Source organism: Lissotriton vulgaris, chromosome 9 (assembly GCF_964263255.1).
Source record: "Lissotriton vulgaris chromosome 9, aLisVul1.2, whole genome shotgun sequence".
Lineage (NCBI taxonomy): Eukaryota > Metazoa > Chordata > Amphibia > Caudata > Salamandridae > Lissotriton > Lissotriton vulgaris.
In genome coordinates, this window is record NC_141697.1 from 783,814,222 (window position 1) to 783,827,817 (window position 13,596).

A 13,596-nucleotide genomic window follows, 5' to 3' on the forward strand; every position below is an offset into this window, starting at 1 on the left:
GTGGTGTAAACAGTCCATCCATCCTCACCATAGAATGAAGAAGACCGGGAAAGAGGAATTCTGATTCTATCCTGGCATTTAGGCCCCTACTAAAGATGGCTATATATGTGTGTGTGTGGTATTGGTTTTGTGCTATTTTAGGCTACATTTAGTATATTCGAGGTGGTAAATGTCTGTAGTGGGGTCTCAGGTAAGCTGGGTTGGAAGGAGGGAAGTGGGAAGTTGTGGGAGGGAAGGGGTAGTGTTGGCTGGCTGAGAGGGACCATTTCATGATCCCTGCCTTCCTTGTCTGGGGGTCATGCCACTGACAGGGAACAGGTCCAGGCTGCAATTCAGCCCTCTGACAAGGTCATTTTAGAAGCAAGATTTTCCAGCCAGTAAAATCAGCCAAAAGGTTGGGTAGCGAGTGGCCTTTCTCTAAAAGAAATAATTTAAAAATCATGCAAAAATTGCATGTTGGTAGCATTCTTTAAGTATCCTAACTAAAAGTCTTTGACTTTAGAGATTGTTCTGAAGCGAATAGAGAGCCTCAAGGGTTAGAGCTACTTTTAAGGTGACTCCGTTACACTCAGTCTGTAGGCTCTCTCTAATTCTTAACTCAGCATGGCACCCAGATGTGAAAAAGAGAGGCAGCATGTAGGAGTATAATTAAGGCCCCAATTTTTCTATATTACTGATTTTTATAGATAAACACAGACAGAAAACTATGTTTTTCCTGTATGCATTTTTAACAACAAAATACAGTAAATTGGTCTGTATTTCCCCGACTCTCTGTGGTATCATTGAAGATTTCCAGGCCAATACCCATGCATATTGATGGCATGGAGAGTTTAAAAAAGTGCTCCAATGTTCTTAAATTATTTTTATATGCGTGTATTATGTTATATTTGGCTGCCTACTTAGATAAAACGTGACAGGCATCAAAGTATAGGTATACATTTATCATTTAAATAAAGGTGGAAATATACCATGTACAACTTCCTCTGATCATGAAACACAAAAGAAGTATGGATAAATGCTAATGATATGGGAAAAATAAAGATGGCTAAAGACAGATGTAAATATTTAAAACATATACCATAAAACCTGGAGCCATAGGTATAATCCAGTAGTGAATGACTGATAATATTGAGCCACAGATAATACTGAGTTACTAGTACTAACACAGAGAGCAAATCTATTGAAGTTTTAGTTCTAATTAAAAAAGGCAGAGGCCGGGAGCTTTAAGTTCCATCTTGCCAAGCCCGGACCAATTTATCTTCTTCTCTCTGGCATACTGCCATAGAAAAGTCTATCACAGAACTTCAAATGGTTCCCCCATGGTCCTTGATCATTTCCTACAGATGCTTTAAATCTGTTCTGTGAAGAGCTGTCAAAAATCAATTGGCAAAAGCCGACCAGTAAATCCTACAGGCAAAGACCCACAATCAATTTGTTGTATCCACCTATGCAGTCCTGCAGCCACAACATTACCAATCGTTGCCCTTGTCCAAGACGTTCAAATTAAAATTTCAAAGCTTTCAGATAGGTTTATTTGATGTAGGGGAAGTGGTTCTAGTGTGGATTCATGCCTACCCTATCAACTGCTTCCGCTTTTGCTCCTATCTGAAAGAATTTCTGGCCCATGTCCTATGCACTTGTTCTACCTTTAAGCAGGAAAGAAGGCTGTTGCTCCAATCATTTTTCCAGGAAGTGAATATTTGATCTTGCCAGGAGGTAATCAAGTACTGGCTGCTCCCAGGGAATAAACAAGACCTGGGAGATAAATTCCGTTCCACTCGTGGAATTTGGGTGATATCACGTTTGGGGGAGAACGCGGAATTGCCAAAAATTCAGCGATCCGTGACTTCGTGGAATTTTTTGCTTGTTCGTGCTTTAAAAATCCGTGTTCACGCAGATATTTCTCCCCGAGCACGCAAACACCATTCGCGAACAGGAAAAAGCATCGCGAACGGGCAGAACTAGCAATTCTGCGTGTTCGCGGAACTTGTGCCTGCTCCCGGAGATTTTTTACAGTTTTGCAGTGCTTTGTGTAGCGCGACTACGCAAATTCCGCCCACCCCTAGAATAAACTGTAGACTCACTGTGAGATTCTCGAAGTTCATGGACAAAGCTGCAAAGAGAACCACATAATGGGTAAAGGCAAATTCCAGCTCCTGTGAAACAAAAATGAGTTGATCTGTGTAATGCACATAACACTTTTCACCGATAACTTTCGATCAATGAATTGATGTAAGAAGCCTTAAATGTAAAATAAAATTCTTAACGCTGATGTTGCCACGGACTCTGGACAACACTGTTGTTAGGCTCAACCATGTTTTACCATTTTACTTGTATTTTACCATATTTTTACCTCCCTGTTGTTTCTTTAATTGAACTGCATTATACCACTTCACTTGAATGGTTTTAACTATCAAATAAAGATTCTAGATAGTAATAATACTAAGCCATTGATGGTGCTGCACCTTTGATAACATTGAGCCCTACATGATGATGAACAACATGTCATCCTAATCTACAGATAATAATCAGCTACAATTGTGAGTTACTAATAATACGGGGTCATTAATGATACTAGGAAATTGACAAAAATGTGTCAGCAATAATAGTGAGCCACAGATAATAATATCCAATCATAGATTATACTAACCCCCTAATATTACTCAGCCACTAGTATCAGTGGATATTGACGGTACTGACAGATTACCATAGGCTGACTGTAATTTTTCTATTTGTGTGTCTTAATAATAACTTAAGCTGTCACAACAATCACACCAATAGACCAATAACAATGGCAATTCTTGAAAGGAGTTCACAACTAGAGAACACGTGGTTTACCCTGATATGCAGATGTGTCACTCTCTATTAGCTTATTTGTTTCAACTGTCTAGCAATAGACCGCCTAACTAAAATCCACTCATTTAGAGTCCACTCACTTGCTGCTTGCTAAAGGCATTGCCATTAGTGTGCAGTGTAATCTCTGATCACAGAGACCATTTTTAAATATATACACACAAGAAGGGGTGGGGAGATTAAAGTTCACGTGTAACACCACAAAACAGAAAAAAATACATCTGTTTTGAAAAACTGCCCTCACTCACACACCGAAGTGTGTGACATGCTTCATCATCGGGTCTGCTTACAAAACGCTCTGGTGTAGCCACACTCAGGGCGGAGCATCAGGGAGGGGGTAAAAAAATAATACTAAATAAAAGACCACAAGACACAATACAAATACAAACACAAATTATACAGTGATTGATCAGTGAATATCACCCTGTGACTGGGACTAGTGATACGACAAAGTGCAGTTAATAGGAAAGTGCTTTAAAACTGGTTTGAGGATACCAATTGCACCTTTATTTATTGGTTCCACAACCAGGATTAAAAGAAATAGGATGGGTAGTGTTTAGAAGAGAAAATGTAAGTTCTCAAAACACCCCTCCTGGTACTGCTTGTGCCAACATGTTTCGACCGACTTACTGTGCCTCAAAAGGTCACCCCGGTCTTCTTCAGGACGTATGTCGTTCCCAGTCCTGGTCGTGGCCAAACCGCAATTCGGTCAATGTACCACAGTAAACTGATTTCAAAAGATCCTGACTAAGTCATCACGTGTGGAGGAGGTTCCCAACGACACGGAAAACAAATACGAGTTTATTATTATTATAAGCTCGAAAAGGCGCCCAGCAGGGAGGTCTCCCAAGAACACAACTTTTCCGGAGGGACGACCTCACAACACTGCTTATTTCCAGATCGCCGTGCAGTCCTCTCCCCTTCTTTGTGGATAGCCCATTTTTAAATCACATGACCCATGATCTGTTAATTTACTCTGTGACCAATCAACATAAAAGCTCCTTCCTGAAGAGTCATCAAGTTGGACTGTGCCAGACCAGTTCTCTGGGTCCTCTGTGGCCCAAGGGCAGTTTGGCAACCCTTGTGACACATGTTTCTGGTGAACGTGAAAGCACAGGGATCAGATACTGTTGCAAACTCACTTAATTGTCTCCTCTTTAGCTTTGACTTTTAGGACACAGCCAAGCTTACTCGTAGAGGGTAGGGGGAGGGTGATGGAATGTTTCATTCAGGTAGCACATATGAACTCACAATAAATAAAGGGCCTATTTAGAGGTTGTCGGATGTCACAAATGTAGCGAATGTCCTGTCCACCGCCTATAGCACTTGTGGTATGACAGACTGGCAATCCATAACCTTTTGACAGAGTATCACATCCACCAAAATCCAAGACCCATACTCTACATGCAGTGTTGTCTTTAATTTTTAAAGTCTTGTTTAATTTGTTAATATATAATTATCAGGAACTTTAATAAGTTTCATTGCACAGTCCGTAACTGCATAGAGTGGACTCCATCCCCCAGCAAGCAACGCAGCATGAGCACCACCAACACCACACGACGCAATGGCATCCACGCACCAGGAGGCGCTTATCTTGGTTTTGGGTCTTCCGCAGCGCTGGAGACCATAATAGCAGAGAGGGGACTCCACCACCCAGCAAGAAACGTGGCCTGAGCACTACCAACGCAACGCCATCCATGTGCCAGGAGGCTCTTATCTTGGGCTCGGGTCTCCTGCAGAGCATGAGACCATAATGGCAGAGAGGGGACTCCATCCCACAGCTAGCAATGCGGCCTGAATTCGGGCCAATGCCACGCCACACCATCCACGCACCAGGAGGCACTTATCTTGGTCTCGGGTCTCCCACAGTGCGGGGCACGCCCGGGCAAGGCCAGGGGTGGGCCCATCTTCGCCCATCCGCGGCCAATGGTAGCCGGGCTGGGCCCATTTTCTCGGCCCCTTGTCATCTGAATGCCAGTTGATGTTAACTTTTGGAGCTGATTTGCTTTGTTCAACATTCGCAAGAAGCACGGAGTACAGAACACGGAGGTTAAGGAATTGGTTTGCGGCTGACCACTGGACGGTGACTACAGAACTTTTATATGTGAGTACTTATCCTGCTCTTTTAGGACATTGTTATTACTCTGCCCTCAATTGGGAGGTGGGCTCACCAAACAAGGTCATCATGGGGAAGAGAAAAGCCGCACCCACGTGCTCTCCGCAGGATTCAAATAATGGAACCATTGACACTTTTCTCATAAATACCGTGGGTGCAATTACTAAAGAATTAGATTAGGCGGAGATGCGACTCTCTGGACAAGGCAGGAGTAGTATTTCTAATGCTGAGGGAGATCTTGGGTCCGGGGGCTGAAAATCTTTAGATGGAGCACCGGGACAAGGACAGGAGGGTCCGGGGGTCTCCAGCCCTAGCCAAATCAATACTGCTCCTGGGTATAAATGGCCCCCACCCATAGCATAGAACTGAGCAGCCCCTCTGCTCCCAAGAAGTGAACAGGAAAATAGTTCCAGTAAAGAAAGGGGAGGGCGCTGATAGCATGGACACTAAGGCCGTTGAAGAACTATGGGCTCCATTGAAACAAAAAATCGTGGAAGCTTTGACTGGTTTATTGAATAACTTTTGTTATTAACTCTCTAAAGTTTTGGATGAAACCAGAGTTACACTTGGCAAAGTTGATAATGCACTGCCTCCCCTTATTCAGATCTTGCAGACGCTAGTTTCCCACCAGGCTGCTCACCTATTAATTTTGCCTGCAGGGGCCAACATCCCTACCCAGACCCCTTCAGTTATCCCTAGCACACCAGGGATTGTGGCACTGATCTTGGATCCTAGGATCAGCCTACCCGACCTCCTTCAACCCGCAATAGTCTTCCGATTCAAAGGGGTAACCATCAACGGCAAAGGGTTGCTAACTTAGATAGTTTATCCGCTCCAAATAGTCCCGACCTACCAGTAATAGACCTCCCTCCAGCTAGCTGCCCCTATACTGTGGTCCTGGTAGGGGTACCAGGCTGAACAGTTCAAAGGACAAGTCCATGAACCAGTTGATTAATAAAGCAACCCACTGGTTATGTAAATATGCAAGGTTAAATATGGCAGATCATAGGTATATCTTGATGGCTAGACGAGTTGCTTGGGTCAGTATCTAGCTATCATTTAAAGGTGATAGCGTGATGGTCACGCTTAGATACCCAGAAATGGCCCATAAGATCTTGTATCATAACTCACAATTATTCTCAGTTGATTCAGGGATCAAACCCTTACCTTCGGGTTTTTTCTACAGCCCACCTTTTAGCCCTATACACCCCCAACGTCTCGTAGATCAGGAAGAGGGCCCTCCCCTTTGTGGGGGATTTCCAACATCATTTAACCCATTTATCCGCTTGAGGGACTTTATGATATAGACTGAGAACGAGAGGGAGGGTACAGGTAAAGACATTGACATTCCTGTCAAATCTTCTGTTGAAGCCTGTGTGACTAAGGAGACCAATTTCGGTAAATACGAGGCTCCTGTTCCGAACACAGGGATCAAAGTAACACAGGGTCAGGTAGCGCAGGGAAAGTTTCCATTGCCCCCTCTTTTAATCAGGGTGGGGTCAGGAGGGCGATTTAAATATAGTCTCCTGGAATGTGGCAGATTTAACTAGTAAACTCTTGGATGAGCAGTGGCTACAATTACATCAGACACTTCCACATAATATGCATCAAGGAAACTTGGAAGCCAGTTCATAATTTGTTTCTAGAGGACTATAAAACATTTTTCTGCCCAGCAGAAAGGTCTGGATCACGAAGAGCAAGGGGGGTGGTTTAATCATGTTTATAGACCTCAGGATCCACTGCATTATGAAGACCCTGATGTGGGACTCTAATGTCGTACAAGGGCTCACATTAATGAGCAAATCATATCGATTTGTACTAATCAATTTTTATAATGCGAGACAACAGCCACAGGTATCGGCTTGCCTTGATGAGTTAAGCGGGCGCCTGGAGTTACTCCAGGGGGAAGGCCTGTTGCAGTCTCAATTTATTTTAGCAGGAGCTTTTAATTGAATTTTGTGTCCCAACTTAGTAGTGACCCACAGAGACTGGTCTACTGGTGCAATAAGTGAGGGATCGCATTTGGAACATACCCAGGAAGGGCGGGATCTGACTGTCCTCCTAAACATTTATGGCCTAACACACACTTTGGACCTGCTCGCCACCCCCCTGACTCGCCCGTGCCCCCAACCTATAAAGGCAAGGTTGTTCAACATTTATTGTTTTCATTTTTGTGTACTTTACTCTGAGAAGGTTTATATATTTTTTCAGCATACATCATAGCACATTTAGTGACCACAATCATGTGATTATGTCACTTGCAGCCACTTGGCTTGGAATCAGCCCGTACCGCGAAGAATAACTGCGGTAATGATTTCTGCTACTTATCAAGGAAGGCATTTAAGATGGTCACAGGTTGGTATTTCTGCTTTTAATAAATCTCCCTTTCAGCATAAGCAAGCAGAAGAACTTTAAGTGTTTAGACCCGCAAGCTCAGGGGAAGAAACAATTCAAGCTTTTATTTATAGAACACAAGTAGTGGATGGTTTGTTAACAGCTCCGGCAACATCCTCCCGCAAGGATGCCCCATGATGGTATGATGGAGTGTGCTCTCGGGCCCTTAGAGATCTTAAGAGAGCCCTAAAGCAGACCTCGACTGATAGATGCAGGTTAGCGGCCGGCTGCAACAATTATAAGCAAGCCATCAAGGGGCGGAAGCGTTTACTGCAGAAAAAAAGCTTGGGGTTACTTAATAGAGGCATGTGAGCGAAAGGATTGTATCCGCTTTTGGAAGGCCATGAATAACCCATGTTTTAAAGAACTAAATAAACCAGTGTTAAGTCATAATATTTTACCAGAGCAATGGCAGGCTCATTTTGAGTGAGTTTATAAGCATTGTCACAGTGAGGAACCTTCACAGGAATTAAACCCTTACCATAGATCTGAACCCATTTACCTTCACCTTGGACGAGTTTAGATTGGGAATTGAGGGACTATCTTGGAATAAGACACCGGGACCAGATGGGATCCCACCTAACCTTTTCTGTTGCAATACAGAGATATGGGCCCCACTCCTCTTTCTTTGGGGATTTAAATGCGGCGGTAGCAACAGTAATGCCTGCATCATGGTCCACTGCCACCATTGTACCGATTTTCAAGAAGGGAGATAGGGGCATCCAACATTGTTATCGCCCCATATCCTATATTGATGTTACAGTAAAGGTTTTGGGTTGGGTCTTATTGAATAGGTTGTCTGAATGGACAGAGACTAATCAAATAATATCGGAAGTACAATATGGGTTCCGTGCTGGTAAATCCACCTCAGATCAATGCCTCAATCTATATCTCATAATTGCGAAATATACAATAGCCAAATTTGGGGCGCTGTTTCTGGGTTTTATGGACCTCACTGCGGCTCTCGATCGAGTAAACCATTGTAAACTCTGGAAACTGCATGGAGAGCTTGGGGTTGACCCGGCAATAACTGATATCCTAATGACCCTACATTTTAACACCAATGCATTAATCAGAAACACACAGGACGGGAAAACCACCAATCATTTTAATTGTTCAAGTGGGGTCAGACAGGGTTGTATATTAGCGCCTTTTTTGTTCACACTATGTATTAATGGTCTTGATTCTGCCCTGATGGCCCAGGCTGATACCCCTAGGATAGGCACAGACCGTTTTCCATCTTGCTATATGCGGATGACGCGGTACTCCTTGCATGCGACCCGAAGGGTTTGCAGCTCTTACTTGATGGGTCTGTGTCTTTTATGGATACGATGGATTTGTCAACTAACGTAACCAAATCCTATATTATGGAAATTGGCAGGTAGAGCAGGAGGCCCAATATATACAAAGTAGGCACACATTGGTTAGTGAAAGTCTGGGCCTTTTCTTATCTGGGTATTTTATTTGATAAGAAATTTAGTTTTAAATATTTATTAGAGAAGTGTTTAGAAATGACACGGTCAATGGAAGCAATCGCAAATTAGGCTCACAGGCTAGGCACCTGGTCACCGGGGATGATTTTAGAGCTATGCAACTTCTTTTGTAGCTCTAAAGTTTTATATGGTAGTGCGGTATGGGGGTACATTGTGGCTAACAAATTACAAACCACAGAAAACAAATATCTCAGGTGGATCTTGAAAGTCCCTCATAGCACCCCTGTGTATTTGGTATATGAGGATTTGGGGTCTAAGTATATTTCTGCCATGGTGGCTGTTAAACCCCTTCTTTGCTGGGTGCAGATCTGGTCCAAGGAGGAAGCAGGTTTTAACAGATTGGTAATCCAGGACTGCCTTTCTCTTGATCATGCGATAAAAATTCTGTGGCTAAAATATGTTAAGGATACCTTCACCGTATTAGGAAGAGAAGATTTGTTTACTAGTCATGATAAGGTAAGATCCCAATTCTGTGGCTAAAATATGTTAAAGATACCTTCACTGTATTAGGGAGAGAAGATTTGTTTACTAGTCATAAAAAGGTAAGATCCGAGGGGCATATTACCAAGGGCCTTATCGCCGCTTTAGCTGGAATTTTTCCCGCTAAAGCGGCGAGAATTTTATCGCCCTATTACCTAGCTGTCGCTAACACCAGTTAGCGACAGCCAGTAGGAGATAGCGATCATCTTGGGGCCCACTTTGCATGTCAGCGATAATTATCGCTAATGACATGCAGAGTGGGCGTGCCAAGATGTTAGCGACTGGAAACAGTCACTAACATCGCTATCTCCTATTACCTACTTTTGGAAAAATTCGCGCTAAGCGTGAATATCTCCAAAAGCTAACGCCTGCCCAGAGCAGTTCTTAGCCATGTTATCCAATGGTAGGTGGATAACATGGCTAAGAGCATTAGCTCGGTAATGCATGAATATCGCTGACTTTTCAGCGATATTCATGCATTTCGGCCGATTTTTATCGCTTTTGAGATAAACATTGATAATAGCAAGGTTTATCTGCGATAAAAATCGGTGGGGCTCGGGGATAATAATATTGGCGCTAAGCCAACATAGCGATAATTGTCGCTAGTTGTTGGTAATATGCTCCCCAATTCTGTGGCTAAAATATGTTAAGGATACCCTCACCGTATTAGGAAGAGAAGATTTGTTTACTAGTCATGATAAGGTAAAATCCCACGACAAGGCCATTATCAAAGATCTGCTTTTTAAATATATTACATCACACAAAGAGGATAATGAGCTCAGGAAATCCACGATCAGAGAACACATTTTAGTAAAATTGGTGCAAGCTTTGGAACCTTAGTTATTCCTTTTAACAAGTATACAAGATAGATTTTTAATTACTCATTTTAGATTGAATTTATTTCACCATTTACTGGCTTTACCCCTTGGTTTTGCCCTGCATTTGGAACACAGAGGTCCCTGTGGTTGCGACAGTCGGTCTCCACAGGACATCCTCCTCTGTACATATTATTCACACCCTAGACACGTGTTCCTCAAAGGGCTTTTAAAAGAGCTTAGATTTAGGCAGGCTTGTGTTACCTTAATGTTTTTACAGCTCTCAACTGATTGATGTTTGTACACTTTTTTGTGGTTTTTTAAATTTTTTAAGACCTGCTTTAATGCTAAGAACCACCAGTGGTGACTGAAGGTCACAAGAGTATTTGTGAATTTTGCACATTGCTATGCTGGTATAAATGCACTAAACTGATGGTTATTTTTTTAGGATTATCTGTGTAGACCTTTTATGATAAACTAATGTTAGCTAGGATATTATTGATTATATTTTGTAATTTAAGAAATGGTTGCTGGGAGTGTTATGAATTTAAGTGACCAGTTGGGATAACAAGACATAATGGATTTTGTGTTCTCTAATTTTGAACTCCTGGTGTTTTACAGATGACGCATACACCTGATGTATGTTTTCTTTTAAACTGTCTCATTTGTGGTTATATTTTCTATGCTGAATTAAGATTATTATTATCGTTGCACAGTCATGACCCTTAATGCATATTCCATTGCTCAGCAACTTCTATAAGCTTCCGAGGAGATGCATACTTCTAAGCCTGGATACCCTTACAAGCAACAAGCATAGTTATGGGACTATAGAAAGTGCAGCACAAATGCTTCAGTGTTCTAAACAGAGCAGTTCACTACTTGATTCAGATCTTTAAAAAAAAATTTTTTTTTATTGAAATATATCTTAATTGTTTGTTAATTAAAACCTTTACAAAGACGTAAATCACATGCATAGCGACTAATGTTCAAAAATCATATAGAAATATAAAAAGCAGTGCACTAATAATAATTATATATATATTTTTATTTCTGTATTACTAATTATTTTTTAAATAGCTGTACTAGTATTATTATTATTTTTTGTTTGGGAAATTTGTATTAATATATTTTCAAATACAAAACAAAGGCCATATAAAAACACATGTTTAACTTAAGCAAAAATAAAACAATCAGGCATATGACATAAGAAACATTTATAATTAGAAGGGAAAAAAAGGGAAAGGATAGCAGGAGAGAACGGATAGCAGGAGAGAGAGAGGGAGAAAGAAGGAGGAAAGGAAAGAGGAAGAAAGAAAGAAAGGGAGGAAAGCATCCATTGATTTGCTTCTAGTTTTCCCTGAGGCGGAAGCCGGGGAACTTAGGCTCAAGCTTACACTGTTTTTTAATTCTATTTGCTGCTAATTGCGATTTTTGCACAGAGTTCTATTTTCTGTGGTTTTTAATAGTGTGGCTGAATTTTACTCTATATAGCATACTCACCCTGCTGCACCCAGCATTCCCCGCAGTTGTTTAGGTGCTGCATGGGACGCCGACAGGGTAAGCCGCCATCTTGCTTGAGGCGCCCGGGTGCGGACCAGTTGTTCCCATCAGCTCGCCCCCTCTGGTATTTAATTTGCGCAATTCTCTGCATCCATTGATTTGCTTCTAGTTTTCCCTGAGGCGGAAGCCGGGGAACTTAGGCTCAAGCTTACGCTGTTTTTTAATTCTATTTGCTGCTAATTGCGATTTTTGCCCAGAGTTCTATTTTCTTTGGTTTTTAATAGTGTGGCTGAATTTCACTCTATATCGCCTACTCACCCTGCTCCAGCCGGCATTCCCTGCAGTCGATTAGGTGCTGCACGGGATGCCGACAGGGTAAGCCGCCATCTTGCTTGAGGCGCCCGGGTGCGGGCCATTTGTTCCCATCAGCCCGCCCCCTTCCTGTACAAATGGCAGTCTTTTCCCGTCCGCGCAGCGGGCGGGCGCAGTGGGCTCGCCGACGGCGCGCCAAAGGCGCGCCAAAGGCATGCCCGTCTGCGCCCGTCCGCACCCAACCGGGCCCAAGGACCATACCCACTGGTCCGATTCCATCAAAGAGACTCCTTTATAGGGCCGATCAATTGAAGGCATACAAACCTCAAGGTAACGACGATTGTTCCATCTTTGATTTATCAAGCAAACTCCCCCAGTTCTGTCCGTGCTGTTTATTCTCCCTGCAGGCTCCTCAATTGTGTCGTAGCTGTTGCCCTCCTGCCACGATGACCCACAAACCCACTTATAAGTTCCTCAGTCTGAACTGTTGTTCCTTGCCTAAGCACAGACGTGAAATATTTGATCTTCTTAGCGAGGAGTCACATGATGTCCTTTTTATTACTGAGTCCTGGCTTCATGACGGCTCTGGACCAGATGTTGCAGAAGCGCTACCCTCCAACTACGCCATTGTCAGGCACGATAGGGTCGCAAAAATAGGTGGTGGCATTGCCATTATATTTAAGAACGTGTACCAATGTCAACTCGATCACATCACCCTAAACAACTGCGAGGCAGTGCATTTCAAACTTGCCCTTCATCCTAAACTTACTCTTACGGGCCTGTTAATTTACCGTCCCCCGGCCCTGTTAATGCCTGGGCCATCGAACTGTCCGACTACATTGCCTTCTTCCTTACTAATTCTAGTAATTTTTTGTTGTGGGTGATTTCAACGTACACTTGGATGACCCAGAAAATAACATGGGTAGAAACCTGGTCGCAGATTTCGAGGCCATGAACATCACGTTGCACAACTGTGGCCCCACGCACAAAGGTGGTCACCCTTTAGACCCCATTTTCTCTAATATGCCGCATTAACATTGTTCTCCAGCCGCGCCTGTCCTTTGGTCTGACCATTACCTTGTCAACTTCATGCTCACCATCATGGGCGTATCGCCTCAACATCGTAGCACACTTGTTGCTAGCAGGAGGGATTGGAAAGAATTGGACATCATTTCCCTTAACAGCGTGCCTGCCACTCACCGTCCTACAGAACTACTCACGTCATTGGACGCGGAAATGGCAGCCGAGATAACTAACTCCTGGCTTTTAGATGCCATTGACTTCTGCCTTCCTGTCTCTCTCAAAAAGATGACACCCCATAATACACCAGCTCCCTGGTACATTGATGCGCTAAAAAAGGACAAATCTCTTTGCAAAAAACTTGAACGCATCTGTCTTAGAAAGATACATTCACCATCATCTGACTCAGTTTATCACCACCAACAATTTATTGCATCCTTCCCAATCAGGCTTTCGCCCAGGTTTCTCTACAGAAACCACGCTTCTTGGTGTTACGGAGAACCTTCGATCCCTGCTAGACAGAGGCGAGACGGCCGCACTGATATTACTTGATCTCAGTGCGGCGTTCGACACTGTCTCGCACAAAATTCTTCTTGAATCCCTAGTGGCCATG

The 13,596-nt window shown here is 43.0% G+C and overlaps 1 protein-coding gene across 1 annotated transcript in view; it reads left to right on the forward strand.

Annotated features, from left to right (window-relative positions):
• NAALADL1 (N-acetylated alpha-linked acidic dipeptidase like 1) overlaps positions 1–13,596 on the forward strand; it is a 274,450-nt gene that overhangs the window by 227,011 nt on the left and 33,843 nt on the right. The window lies entirely within an intron of this gene.